This window comes from Myxocyprinus asiaticus, chromosome 2, assembly GCF_019703515.2.
Source record: "Myxocyprinus asiaticus isolate MX2 ecotype Aquarium Trade chromosome 2, UBuf_Myxa_2, whole genome shotgun sequence".
Taxonomy (NCBI): Eukaryota; Metazoa; Chordata; class Actinopteri; order Cypriniformes; family Catostomidae; genus Myxocyprinus; species Myxocyprinus asiaticus.
Window position 1 is genome coordinate 60,012,900 of NC_059345.1, and position 13,410 is coordinate 60,026,309.

General features: G+C 37.9%; 1 protein-coding gene across 13 annotated transcripts in view; it reads right to left on the bottom strand.

The window, feature by feature from the left end:
• LOC127452865 (aryl hydrocarbon receptor nuclear translocator 2-like) overlaps window positions 1–13,410 on the bottom strand; it is a 1,027,890-nt gene that overhangs the window by 195,222 nt on the left and 819,258 nt on the right. The window lies entirely within an intron of this gene.

Consider the following 13,410-nt stretch of genomic DNA (forward strand, 5'->3'; position numbering starts at 1 on the left):
AATAATAATTGTAATAATGATTGTAATGATAATAATTATTATTATTGCTGGACGATAATAATAATAATTATTATTATTAAAGGACAATAACAATAATTATTATTATTATAAATAATAATAATGATAATAATAATAATAATAATAATAAAACCACTTATACAAATATTGTTATTAGTAGTATTATTGCTATTACTCTGAATATTATATTTTTCTATACAATAGTGAATTTTTCTGTCGTAATGTCTTCAGTTTCATGCATCCAGTAAAACAGAGCTTTTATTTTGGCAGAACTTTTATTTTGACAGACTATTTTGCTAATAGCACCAGACTGTAGTGTGGTACTGAAATTAGCCACAAGATGATATCATACTGTTAAAAAAATTTTGGTATCACGATATTTCGTTAGTACAGGTATACATTGCAACGCTATTACAATGTACTAAAAACAAATACACATAATTCTTCACAGCTGATGCCAAATCATCCAGGTTTTCCAAAAGAAAAAAGAAACTGCATAATATACTGAAGAATGTTTTAACTATTCATGCTCCAAACCAAAACAGAAAACAGGATAGAGAAAACATTAGCTCATCAAAAAAACATTACAGAAAACACAATATGTCACAAGGTCTAAGGTCAGTGGTTCTCAACTGTTGGGTTACATGTCTGTTCTGATAGGGTCGAGGACAGCAGCTATATAATCACGCATGGTTAGGATAACAAAAAAAAAAATTAACAAAAAAAATGCTTCCCATATCTTTTGTTGTTGACATCAAAGGATGTGCGTTCAATCAAACTATGTGTGACACTGTGTGTGACATGCCATCATCCTTAAAAACCATGAACAAACTATGCAAGTCCATCATACTTCAAGAGACATTTAGGAACCAAAGACTCAAGCTATAAAGAAAATCACCTCTGCAAAAAATCAACTCTGTTGATGTCTATGTATTAACAAAATTGTCAACTTTCCTATTCAGGAATGTTAATAATCTTGCATATAGTTGGGCCTATGCAGTTCATGGTAATATTAATAAATGTTAGTTTTTGATTTTGATACTGCGTTGGCTTACCACTTGATGTCTAATTAATACCACGGGTCTGTTGAATGCTTGATTTTGATTGGATGACAGACGTACTAAGGTGTGCAATTATTTTTTAAACAAACACATTGGTTAAGTAAATCGGAAAAGAATGTCAAACAATGTCTAAAATATCCTAAAAATGTATTTAAATTTCGGTTGAAAAGGGCCCTTGTGCTACCTCTCTCTCTCTTTTGCTCTCACTCACACACACTGACACATATGCATATGTGCGAGTGCACACACACACAGAAAGAGACTTATGCAGCGAGCGAGAAACAGTGCATTGATGTAAACGCACTTGATCAATACAACAGTTTCTATATTATCTGAAATAACTTTTAATATCTGTGAAAATCATCCTCGCCCTCCCCCTCTCTTTCGCTCTCACACATACAAATGCACACACATACTCGGGAGCAACAAACAGAGCCTTCATGTCAGCGCACCCCAGCGACTCAGTGGCATTGTAAACAGTTGTTTAGCAATAAAAAAAATGTGACATTAACACACTGCTGCTTAGAAGAAGGCTACACTTAAACTTACATCTTGGCAATTTGAAGTAATCTAACTGCTGATGAAAGCTGCTGCAGACAGAGGTAATCCCACATGTGATTTCTCTCAGTCTCTCTCTCTCTCTCTCTCTCTCTCTCTCTCGCTTACTCGCTTACACACACATACGTATGCACACACTACCTTGAAAATGTGAACCAGAGAATGTCTTGAGATAAAACCCTAAATGATGTCTTAAGGCAGGGCTACTCAACTTTGGAAAACTCAAGGGCCACGAAGCTAGATCCTTGTAGCCACGAGGGTTGAACTTTACATTTTTTTAAGTAATTCTTGTATACAGCGCTTCACTTTTTTCACATTTTGTTATGTTACAGTCTTATTCCAAAATGGATTAAATTCATTATTTTCCTCAGAATTCTACAAACAATACCCCATAATGACAACATGAAAGAAGTTTGTTTGAAATCTTTGCAAATTTATTAAAAATAAAAAAAATAAATAAATAAAAAAAATCACATGTACATAAGTATTCACAGCCTTTGCTCAATACTTTGTTGAAGCACCTTTGGCACCAATTACAGCCTCAAGTTTTTTTTGAGTATGATGCTACAAGCTTGGCACACCTATTTTTTGGGCAGTTTCTCCCATTCTTCTTTTCAGGACCTCTCAAGCTCCATCAGGTTGGATGGGGAGCGTCGGTGCACAGCCTTTTTCAGATCTCTCCAGAGATGTTCAATCGGGTTCAAGTCTGGGCCACTCAAGGACATTCACAGAGTTGTCCTGGCCACTCCTTTGTTATCTTGGCTGTGTGCTTAGGGTCATTGTCCTGTTGGAAGATGAACCTTTGCCCCAGTCTGAGGTTCAGAGCGCTCTGGAGCAGGTTTTCATCAAGGATGTCTCTGTACATTGCTGCATTCATCTTTCCCTCGATCCTGACTAGTCTCCCAGTTCCTGCCGCTGAAAAACATCCCCACAGCATGATGCTGCCACCACCAAGCTTCACTGTTGGGATGGTATTGGCCAGGTGATGAGCGGTGCCTGGTTTCCTCCAGACATGACGCTTGCCATTCAGGCCAAAGAGTTCAATCTTTGTTTCTCATGGTCTGAGAGTCCTTCAGGTGCCTTTTGGCAAACTCCAGGCAGGCTGTCATGTGCCTTTTGCTGAGGAGTGGCTTCCGTCTGGCCACTCTACCATACAGGCCTGATTGGTGGAGTGCTGCAGAGATGGTTGTTCTTCTGGAAGTTTCTCCTCTCTCCACAGAGAAATGCTGGAGCTCTGTCAGAGTGACCATCGGGTTCTTGGTCACCTCCCTGATTAAGGCCCTTCTCCCCCGATCGCTCAGTTTGGCCAGGCGGCCAGCTCTAGGAAGAGTCCTGGTGGTTCCAAACTTCTTCCATTTTTGGATGATGGAGGCCACTGTGCTCATTGGGACCTTCAATGCTGCAGAAATTTTTCTGTACCCTTCCTCAGATCTGTGCCTCGATACAATCCTGTCTCGAAGGTCTACAGACAATTCTTTGGACTTCACGGCTTGGTTTGTGCTCTGAAATGCACTGTTAACTGTGGGACCTTATATAGACAGGATTTATATAAGATAATCAACTGAATTTACCACAGGTGGACTCCAATCAAGTTGTAGAAACATCTCAAGGATGATCAGTGGAAACAGGATGCACCTGAGCTCAATTTTGAGTGTCATGGCAAAGGCTGTGAATACTTATGTACATGTGATTTTTTTCGTTTTTTATTTTTAATAAATTTGCAAAGATTTCAAACAAACTTCTTTCACGTTGTCATTATGGGGTATTGTTTGTAGAATTTTGAGGAAAATAATGAATTTAATCCATTTTGGAATAAGGCTGTAACATAACAAAATGTGGAAAAAGTGAAGCGCTGTGAATACTTTCCAGATGCACTGTATACACCGATCAGCCACAATATTAAAACCACCTGCCTAATATTGTGTAGGTCCTGCTCGTGCCACCAAAACAGTGCCAACCCGCATCTCAGAATAGCATTCTGAGATGATATTCTTCTCTCCACAATTGTGCAAAGCGGTTATCTGAGTTATCATAGACACTGACAGTTCGAACCAGGCTGGCCATTCTCTGTTGACCTATCTCATCAACAAGGCATTTCTGTCCACAGAACTGCCGCTCACTGGATGTTTTTGGCACCATTCGGAGTAAATTCTGGAGACTGTTGTGTGTGAAATTCCCAGGAGATCAGCAGTTACAGAAATACTCAAACCAGCCCATCTGGCACCATCAATCATGCCACGCCCCAAATCACTGAGATCAAAAAAAAATTTCCTCATTCTGATGGTTGATGTGAACATTAACTGAAGCTCCTGACCTGTATACTGCACTGCTACCACATGATTGGCTGATTAGATAATCGCATGGATGATTGTTGGTGCCAGACAGGCTGGTTTGAGTATTTCTGTAATTGCTGATCTCCTGGGATTTTCACACACAACAGAATATAGAATTTACTCAGAATGGTGCAAAAAACAAAAAACATCCAGTGAGTGGCAGTTCTGCAGATGGAAATACCTTGTTGATGAGAGAGGTCAACAGAGAATGGCCAGACTGGTTCGAACTGACAAAGTCTACGGTAACTCAGATAACCGCTCTGTACAACTGTGGTAAGAAGAATATTATCTCAGAATGCTATTCTGAGATGCGGGCTGGCACTGTTTTGGCGGCACAGGGGGGACCCACACAATATTAGGCAGGTGGTTTTAATGTTGTTGTTGATCATATTTATATACATACATATATATATATATATATATATATATATATATATATATATATATATATATATATATATATACACACACTAGCGGTCAAAAGTTTTGAAACACTTACTCATTCTTTATTATAATTGTTTTTTCACATTTTAGAATAATAGTAAAGTCATTAAAACTATGGAATAACATAAATGAAACTATGGGAATTATGCTGTGACTAAACAAAATCCAAAATAAATAAAAACTGTGTTATATTTTAGCATCTTCAAAGTAGTCACCCTTTGCCTAGAATTTGCAGACATGTACTCTTGACATTTTCTCAACCAACTTCTTGAGGTATCACCCTGGGATGCTTTTTAAACAGTATTGAAGGAGTTCTCATCTATGTTGTGCACTTATTGGCTGCTTTTCTTTTATTTATTATTTGGTCCAAGTCATCAATTTCAAAATCTTTTTTTTTTTTTTTAATTACATATTAGTTTTATAATTAAATAAATTAATATGGTGGGACAATTATATTTTTGTCTACAAAACTAATTTAAACATTTAAGCATACGCCTTCAGATCAAAAGATTTTTAAGATCATGAGAAACATTTCAGTCAAGTGTTTCAAAACTTTTGACCGGTAGTGTATATATAAATATATATATAATTATAAAATTTTATAGTAAACATTTTATCGTAAGGACTATTCATTTTATAGTAATTAATTTATACATTATAATTTATATAGCCTATAAATTAGGGGTGTGATAGTTCAGTTTTCTCATGGTTTTAATTTTTCAAAAAGTCACTTTCTACCACATTCATTGCAATACAGAAAACAGATATGTTAACACCATGAGTGTTCAACATCACACTCATTTGAGATACGTTCAAAAACAAAAGAGATACAGTATATCAAATTCTAACCCCAAAACTGCTCAAGTGAGAAGTCATAAGTTGTTTACCCTCTTTGGTGTTTTGCAGTGAAGTAACGCAGATCATTAATAAGCATTTGCGTAAATGCGACAACACCGTTATTGCAATTTTTTTCGTCTCATGCCTGTTATCATGACGGGCATATACAGGTGCATCTCAATAAATTAGAATGTCGTGGAAAAGTTCATTCATTTCAGTAATTCAACTCAAATTGTGAAACTCGTATATTAAATAAATTCAGTGCACACAGACTGAAGTAGTTTAAGTCTTTGGTTCTTTTAATTGTGATGATTTTGGCTCACATTTAACAAAAACCCACCAATTCACTATCTCAAAAAATTAGAATACACCATAAGACCAATAAAAAAAACATTTTTAGTGAATTGTTGGCCTTCTGGAAAGTATGTTCATTTACTGTATATGTACTCAATACTTGGTAGGGGCTCCTTTTGCTTTAATTACTGCCTCAATTCGGCGTGGCATGGAGGTGATCAGTTTGTGGCACTGCTGAGGTGGTATGGAAGCCCAGGTTTCTTTGACAGTGGCCTTCAGCTCATCTGCATTTTTTGGTCTCTTGTTTCTCATTTTCCTCTTGACAATACCCCATATATTCTCTATGGGGTTCAAGTCTGGTGAGTTTCCTGGCCAGTCAAGCACACCAACACCATGGTCATTTAACCAACTTTTGGTGCTTTTGGCAGTGTGGGCAGGTGCCAAATCCTGCTGAAAAATGAATCAGCATCTTTAAAAAGCTGGTCAGCAGAAGGAAGCATGAAGTGCTCCAAAATATCTTGGTAAACGGGTGCAGTGACTTTGGTTTTCAAAAAACACAATGGACCAACACCAGCAGATGACATTGCACCCCAAATCATCACAGACTGTGGAAACTTAACACTGGACTTCAAGCAACTTGGGCTATGAGCTTCTCCACCCTTCCTCCAGACTCTAGGACCTTGGTTTCCAAATGAAATACAAAACTTGCTCTCATCTGAAAAGAGGACTTTGGACCACTGGGCAACAGTCCAGTTCTTCTTCTCCTTAGCCCAGGTAAGACGCCTTTGATGTTGTCTGTGGTTCAGGAGTGGCTTAACAAGAGGAATATGACAACTGTAGCCAAATTCCTTGACATGTCTGTGTGTGGTGGCTCTTGATGCCTTGACCCCAGCCTCAGTCCATTCCTTGTGAAGTTCACCCAAATTCTTGAATCGATTTTGCTTGACAATCATAAGGCTGCGGTTCTCTTGGTTGGTTGTGCATCTTTTTCTTCCACACTTTTTCCTTCCACTCAACTTTCTGTTAACATGCTTGGATACAGCACTCTGGGAACAGCCAGCTTCTTTGGCAATGAATGTTTGTGGCTTACCCTCCTTGTGAAGGGTGTCAATGATTGTCTTCTGGACAACTGTCAGATCAGCAGTCTTCCCCATGATTGTGTAGCCTAGTGAACCAAACTGAGAGACCATTTTGAAGGCTCAGGAAACCTTTGCAGGTGTTTTGAGTTGATTAGCTGATTGGCATGTCACCATATTCTAATTTTTTGAGATAGTGAATTGGTGGGTTTTTGTTAAATGTGAGCCAAAATCATCACAATTAAAAGAACCAAAGACTTAAACTACTTCAGTCTGTGTGCATTGAATTTATTTAATACACGAGTTTCACAATTTGAGTTGAATTACTGAAATAAATGAACTTTTCCACGACATTCTAATTTATTGAGATGCACCTGTACAGTTGAAGTTAGAAGTTTACATACACTTTAGTTATAGTCATTAAAAAACTTTTTTAACCACTCCACAGATTTCATATTAGCAAACTATAGAATTGGCAAGTCGTTTAGGACATCTACTTCATGCATGACATAAGTAATTTTTCCAACAATTGTTTACAGACAGATTGTTTCACTTTTAATTGACTATATCACAATTCCAGTGGGTCAGAAGTTTACATACACTAAGTTAACTGTGCCTTTAAGCAGCTTGGAAAATTCCAGAAAATTATGTCAAGCCTTTAGGCAATTAGCCAATTAGCTTCTGAGGCTAATTGGAGTCTATTGGAGGTGTACCTGTGGATGTATTTTAAGGCCTACCTTCAAACTCAGTGCCTCTTTGCTTGACATCATGGGAAAATCAAAAGAAATCAGCCAAGACCTCAGAAAACAATTGTGGACCTCCACAAGTCTGGTTCATCCTTGGGAGTAATTTCCAAACGCCTCAAGGTACCACGTTCATCTGTACAAACAATAGTACGCAAGTATAAACATCATGGGACCACGCAGCCATCATACCGTTCAGGAAGGAGACACATTCTCTCTTCTAGAGATGAACGTAGTTTGGTGTGAAAAGTGCAAATCAATCCCAGAACAACAGCAAAGGACCCTGTGAAGATGCTGGAGGAAACAGGTAGACAAGTATCTATATCCACAGTAAAATGAGTCCTATATCAAAATAACCTGAAAGGCTGCTCAGCAAGGAAGAAGCCACTGCTCCAAAACCACCATAAAAAAGCCAGACTACAGTTTGCAAGTGAATATGGGGACAAAGAGCTTACTTTTTGGAGACATTTTCTGATGAAACAAAAATGTAACTGTTTGGCCATAATGACCATCGTTATGTTCGGAAGAAAAAGGCTGAGGCTTGCAAGCCGAAGAACACCATCCCAACTGTGCAGCATGGGGGTGGCAGCATCATGTTGTGGGGGTGCTTTGCTGCAGGAGGGACTGGTGCACTTCACAAAATAGATGACATCATGAGGAAGGAAAATCTCATGACATCAGCCAGGAAGTTAAAGCTCGGTCACAAACGGGTCTTCCAAATGGACAATGACCCTGAGCATACCTCCAAAGTTGTGGCAAAATGGCTTAAGGACAACAAAGTCAAGGTATTGGAGTGGCCATCACAAAGCCCTGACCTCAATCCAATAGAAAATCTGTGGCCAGAACTGAAAAAGCTTGTGCGAGCAAAGAGGCCTTCAAACCTGACTGTCTGGAGGAACAGGCCAATATTCCAGCAACTTATTATGAGAAGCTTGTGGAAGGCTGCCCAAAATGTTTGACCCAAGTTAAACAATTTAAAGGCAATGCTACCAAATACTAACAAAGTGTATGTAAACTTCTGACTCACTGGGAATGTGATGAAAGAAATAAAAGCTGAAATAAATCATTCTCTCTACTATTATTCTGACATTTCACATTCTTAAATGTCAGGAATTGTGAAAAACTGTGTTTAAATGTATTTGGCTAAGGTGTATGTAAACTTCTGACTTCAACTGTATCTCTGGTGAGCTATTCAAATGGGTTTGACAGATTTCACGGTGATGACCCTCAAGTGAGATTGAGAGCACGTATGTTTGATTGACAGACCGTGGGTGTGTGCACATACTGTTTCTATGAACGCATGTCTAGAAGGACCACGACACTCTTATGAAACATCAGCTATGTGCAGATATTCTTGGTTGCTTATTTCATTCGTTATATTCTTTTGTAGTTTATTTCCCTGTATTGCTGTGATTCAGCAATACAGGGAAGTACTGAAAAAACTGTGGAAAACTGACATCACAATTCATACACATCTGATATTAATAAACATATTTTTGATGATGAAATTATAATGTGAGCCGCAAAATATGGCTCGAGGGCCGCGTGTTGAGTAGCGCTGTCTTAAGGTGTGGTAACCGTGGTATGAGCAGAATAACTGACTCCGGCCCATTTAATTATTGAAAAATAATATACACCCGAGTATTACCACTTCGGGGTGTTATTTTTGTTTTTTCATTACACAACAGTTAGTTCCGGTCCTCGAATCTGATTGGACAAGAGACGTTCCATGTGTACTGATGTATCACACCATCAGCACTCAGACGCTTAACTGTTTGTATCATTCCACCTTTTTTTATTTTTTGGCATTTTAGACTAAAGTGTAAGAGCAGCGCAGATGTGCAAAAGCTACACAGCTAGTGTGTGTGTTTTCATTTTTCACTGTGACATTAAAGAGTTTATCCAGCAGGTGGCAACAAAACACCATTTTTACGACTTATGTGCCAGTATAGTTTGATGTGCATTGAGTCAGTGCACCTCAGTCAGGAAGCAGTTTCTTTGAAGACATTGGCATTGTCTCTCACTCCATGATTGCTCGGATAACTGCTACAACATTACAGCAGGGATATACAGTTAAACTAACAGCTTCAGCATTAAGGCTTATCACAGCTGAGACAAAACAGACTGAGTAATCAAAAACATACTCAATGTTTACCTGCACTGTAAAAAATAAACATATGCAGTTGTTGCTTGAAGGAGCTATTTCAACCTGGTTTAAACTACAAAAACTAATTTTGTTGGTGACACCTAATTTAGTCAGGTTTCTGTAACCTAAAACAAGGAATTGTTGCATTAACTTTATTGAGTTACTTTGAATCAACATACAATTTCCAATACAGCATACAATATTTTCATACTTCACCAGACCTGTGGAGGGCAGTGCAGAGTCGTGTCATCTATAGGAGATCTGCTCTGAAGTAAATGTTGCGATGGAATGCGTACTGGGATAACAACTTTGCGTTTTAACCATAGGAGAGAGCTTAACGGCCAGCTAGCATGTCATGACAGTAGTGATAACAGAAACGACGCTTTCCGAAACTTCGAGTCAATTAAACCAGTTGCTTCGGAAAATGATTTGTTGTTTTGAAGAGCACAAAAAAACAGCACACTGAGGACATCTTCTGGTCACAGGCATGTAAATGCAATGAGAAGACTTGAGTCAAAAGCAGATACAATGACACAGTCCTTTGGAAATTATTTACTGCATTGTATTTATCATATTTTTCATGGTTGTCTACAATATCCTGGAATAAACAGATCTGAATATTTGGAGAATATGTAGACCTTCATATACACTACCAGTCAAAAGTTTTGAAACACTTGACCAAAATGTTTCCAATGATCTTAAAAATCTTTTGATCTGAAGACATATGCTTAAATGTTTGAAATTAGTTTTGTAGACAAAAATATAATTGTGCCACCATATTAATTTATTTCATTATAAATATAAAATTTAATAAAAAATAAAAAAAAGTTTTTGAAATTGATGACATAGACTAAATAATAAAGAAAAGCAGCCAATGAGTGCCCAGCATATAGATGGGAACTCCTTCAATACTGTTTAAAAAGCACCCCAGGGTGATACCTCAAGAAGTTGGTTGAGACAATGTCAAGAGTACATTTCTGAAAATTCTAGACAAAGGGTGACTACTTTGAAGATGCTAAAATATAACACAGTTTTGATTTATTTTGGATTTTGTTTAGTCAAAGCATAATTCCCATAGTTCCATTTATGTTATTCCATAGTTTTAATGACTTTACTATTATTCAAAAATGTAAAAAAAACAACAAAAAAAAAACAAATTATAATAAAGAATGAGTACGTTTTTCAAAACTTTTGACCGGTAGTGTATATATATATATATATATATATATATATATATACCGATCAACAACAACATTAAAACCACCTGCTTAATATTGTGTGGGTCTTTTTATAATTATTTTAAATACCAAACAATTTATTTTATATCATAAAACAACACTTTGTTGTATAAAGAAATTTTAAAAATATTTATGCTTTGACAGATTGTGCAATAAACATTAGAAAACGAAACGTTGTGGTAATAAGTTACATTCAGACAGCAGGGTACTTGAACTCACAAAATTAAGTGTGTCAGACTAATTGACTAGTGTGTTAACCACTACTCTATGCAGTAATTCAAAAACTGCCAAGTTTGGGTGTACTAAATAAAAAATAAGAAAGTGAAGGTGCATTATCATGTATAATAGTCGAAATTCTAGATTCACTTTTTGTAGAACAAATGAATCTCTTTAAATATCACAAAATATCTCTGTCTCTCTAAAAAGTATTTTTCATAAACACAACATTTAGATTTTTTTTTTCCTTTGGGAACACAACTCAAGGTGATCGACAGGGAAATTAAAATTACTAAAACTCAAATCAGCAACTAGTCTGATTTGACGGATCTAATTTATTTCTGCACTGACTCAAGTACGTTACAACCTGCATTTAACACTAATTCAGGTCACTGTTGGATTAACGCCCCCTAGCGTAACTACCAAACATTTCCAAACAGTATGACCTAATGCCTCCTTTGCTGAAATCACATGACTTGACCAGCTGATATCCTCTGAGGCATTGGTTTGAAACAAATGATTCGTAAAGGTTTCGAAGCTTAATGAAGCATGTTTCAAAAACGCCCATCACTACAGGACAGTAAGGGCACTTAAAAACTAGGGAAAACTCAGACGGAGCATTGGATGCATGGGACTGCAAAAGGTCAGTTTGTAAGGCGTGCACAAAAGATGGTAAAAGTGGTCACAGATATATATCTTTTTGACAATGTACCAGTAAACACTGAAACTCTTCTCCAAGCTCTCTCCACAATTAATATAGTTTTAACCTGACAGAGAAAGATAATATAGGACAGGGAATGAATACACCACATGTTTGAGTTTGTCCGCCATGTTTTTCAATTTCACAGCGCAGCTAGTCCAGCATCTCCGAGATTCTCATTGGTCAACGGATGCCTAAACCAGAGTGCGTTGCAGCAAAAGTTGAAATGTGTTATGCTTTGATGTGTCACGTGGCGCCATGCAAGGAGCAGATGTGTGAATGACAAGCTCTGCGCACTTTGCTAGTTTTATTACTATTTGTGTCATAAACCGATGAGATTCGATACACCCTGATTCTTAACTGTTCTAGGAAGAAAATGTCAAAGAATTCAAAATCCTTGGGCTCTGGAGATATTAAAAGACAGGGCCGCAGACCAGGGACTCAGTATGGATGATGCGGTGGGAGAGATTCAGCGTCAACTGTCGAGCATGTCGGCAATGCTGACGAAGGTCATTGTAGACTTGAAGGATCTTGCTGTAATACATCGATTGATCACTGCCATGGAAACGAAATTCACTGAGATGGTTACAAGAGTGTCGGATGTCGAGAAATGGATCGATTATCTGGAATCATCAGAGAGGGAATTAGCTGCTAACCTGCTAGTGACCAAGGTGGATTTGCAGCACATCTGGGAAAAACTGGAGGATTTGGAGAATCGTAATCAACTAAACAACGTCTGAACTGTTGGAATTCCTGAGCATAAGGAAGGCCGAGATATGGTAAAATTCCTAGACAGGCTCTTTCCGAGTCTCACAGGGTTCCAGCTCAGAGATCCGCTGAGGGAGACAGGCCCCGATCAATTCTGGCCAAATTTCTGAGATCATCCGATAAAGATCTCATGTTATGTGGGGCGAAGAGTAAAGGAAAGCTTTCTTGGAAGAACCACAGTATTTTCTTGTTCCCAGACTTTGTGAATTCGACAAGAGAGAAATGTGAACAATTCAGGGAATGCAAGAATCTCTTACATCAACGGAAGGTCACTATTGCTCTGATGTTTCCGGCCAAACTGAGAATAGATACTAAGGATGGCCGTAGAGAATTTACATGCCCACATCAAGCACTGTCCTTCATAAAGACAATGGAGTAAGCCATTTGGTGATTTTCATGTTGCTGCCTAGTGGGCCTGAATCACTGAACATACACTTGACTGTCTGAGGAAGCTGGGTGCCTTTTTCGTTTCTTTTTGTGCTGGTTCCGCCTAGCGGCTGGAGTTTGTTTTGTGTAATATAATTTCTTCGGGACAGTTTGTGGATAAATCTGCATGTTTTTGGTACTTATGCCTCCTGTGGCCTGGAGTTTGTTTTGCAGAAAATCTCTTGCAGGATATTAGAGTGACTGGGTCTTTTGTTGCACTCATGTATCGGCCGAATGGGCCGGCTTACTGAACATTCGTTTGACTGTCCAAAGAACTGAACAGCCCCTTTCTTTCTTTCTTTCTTTTTTTTTTTTTTTTTTTTTTTTTTTTGCTGGTTCCATTAGCAGATGGAGCTTGTTCTGTGGAGGAACACACCTTCAGGACAGTTATGTGGATGAATCTACACGTTTATTGTGTTTATTCCGCTTATTGGCTGGAGTTTGTTTTATAGATTATTTTTTGCTGTGTAATTCTGTCTCACAAAATTTGTATAGAAGCACCGGACTTGAGCAATCCGATGGCAAAGTTGTCCCGGGGACTCTCGTAGGTGT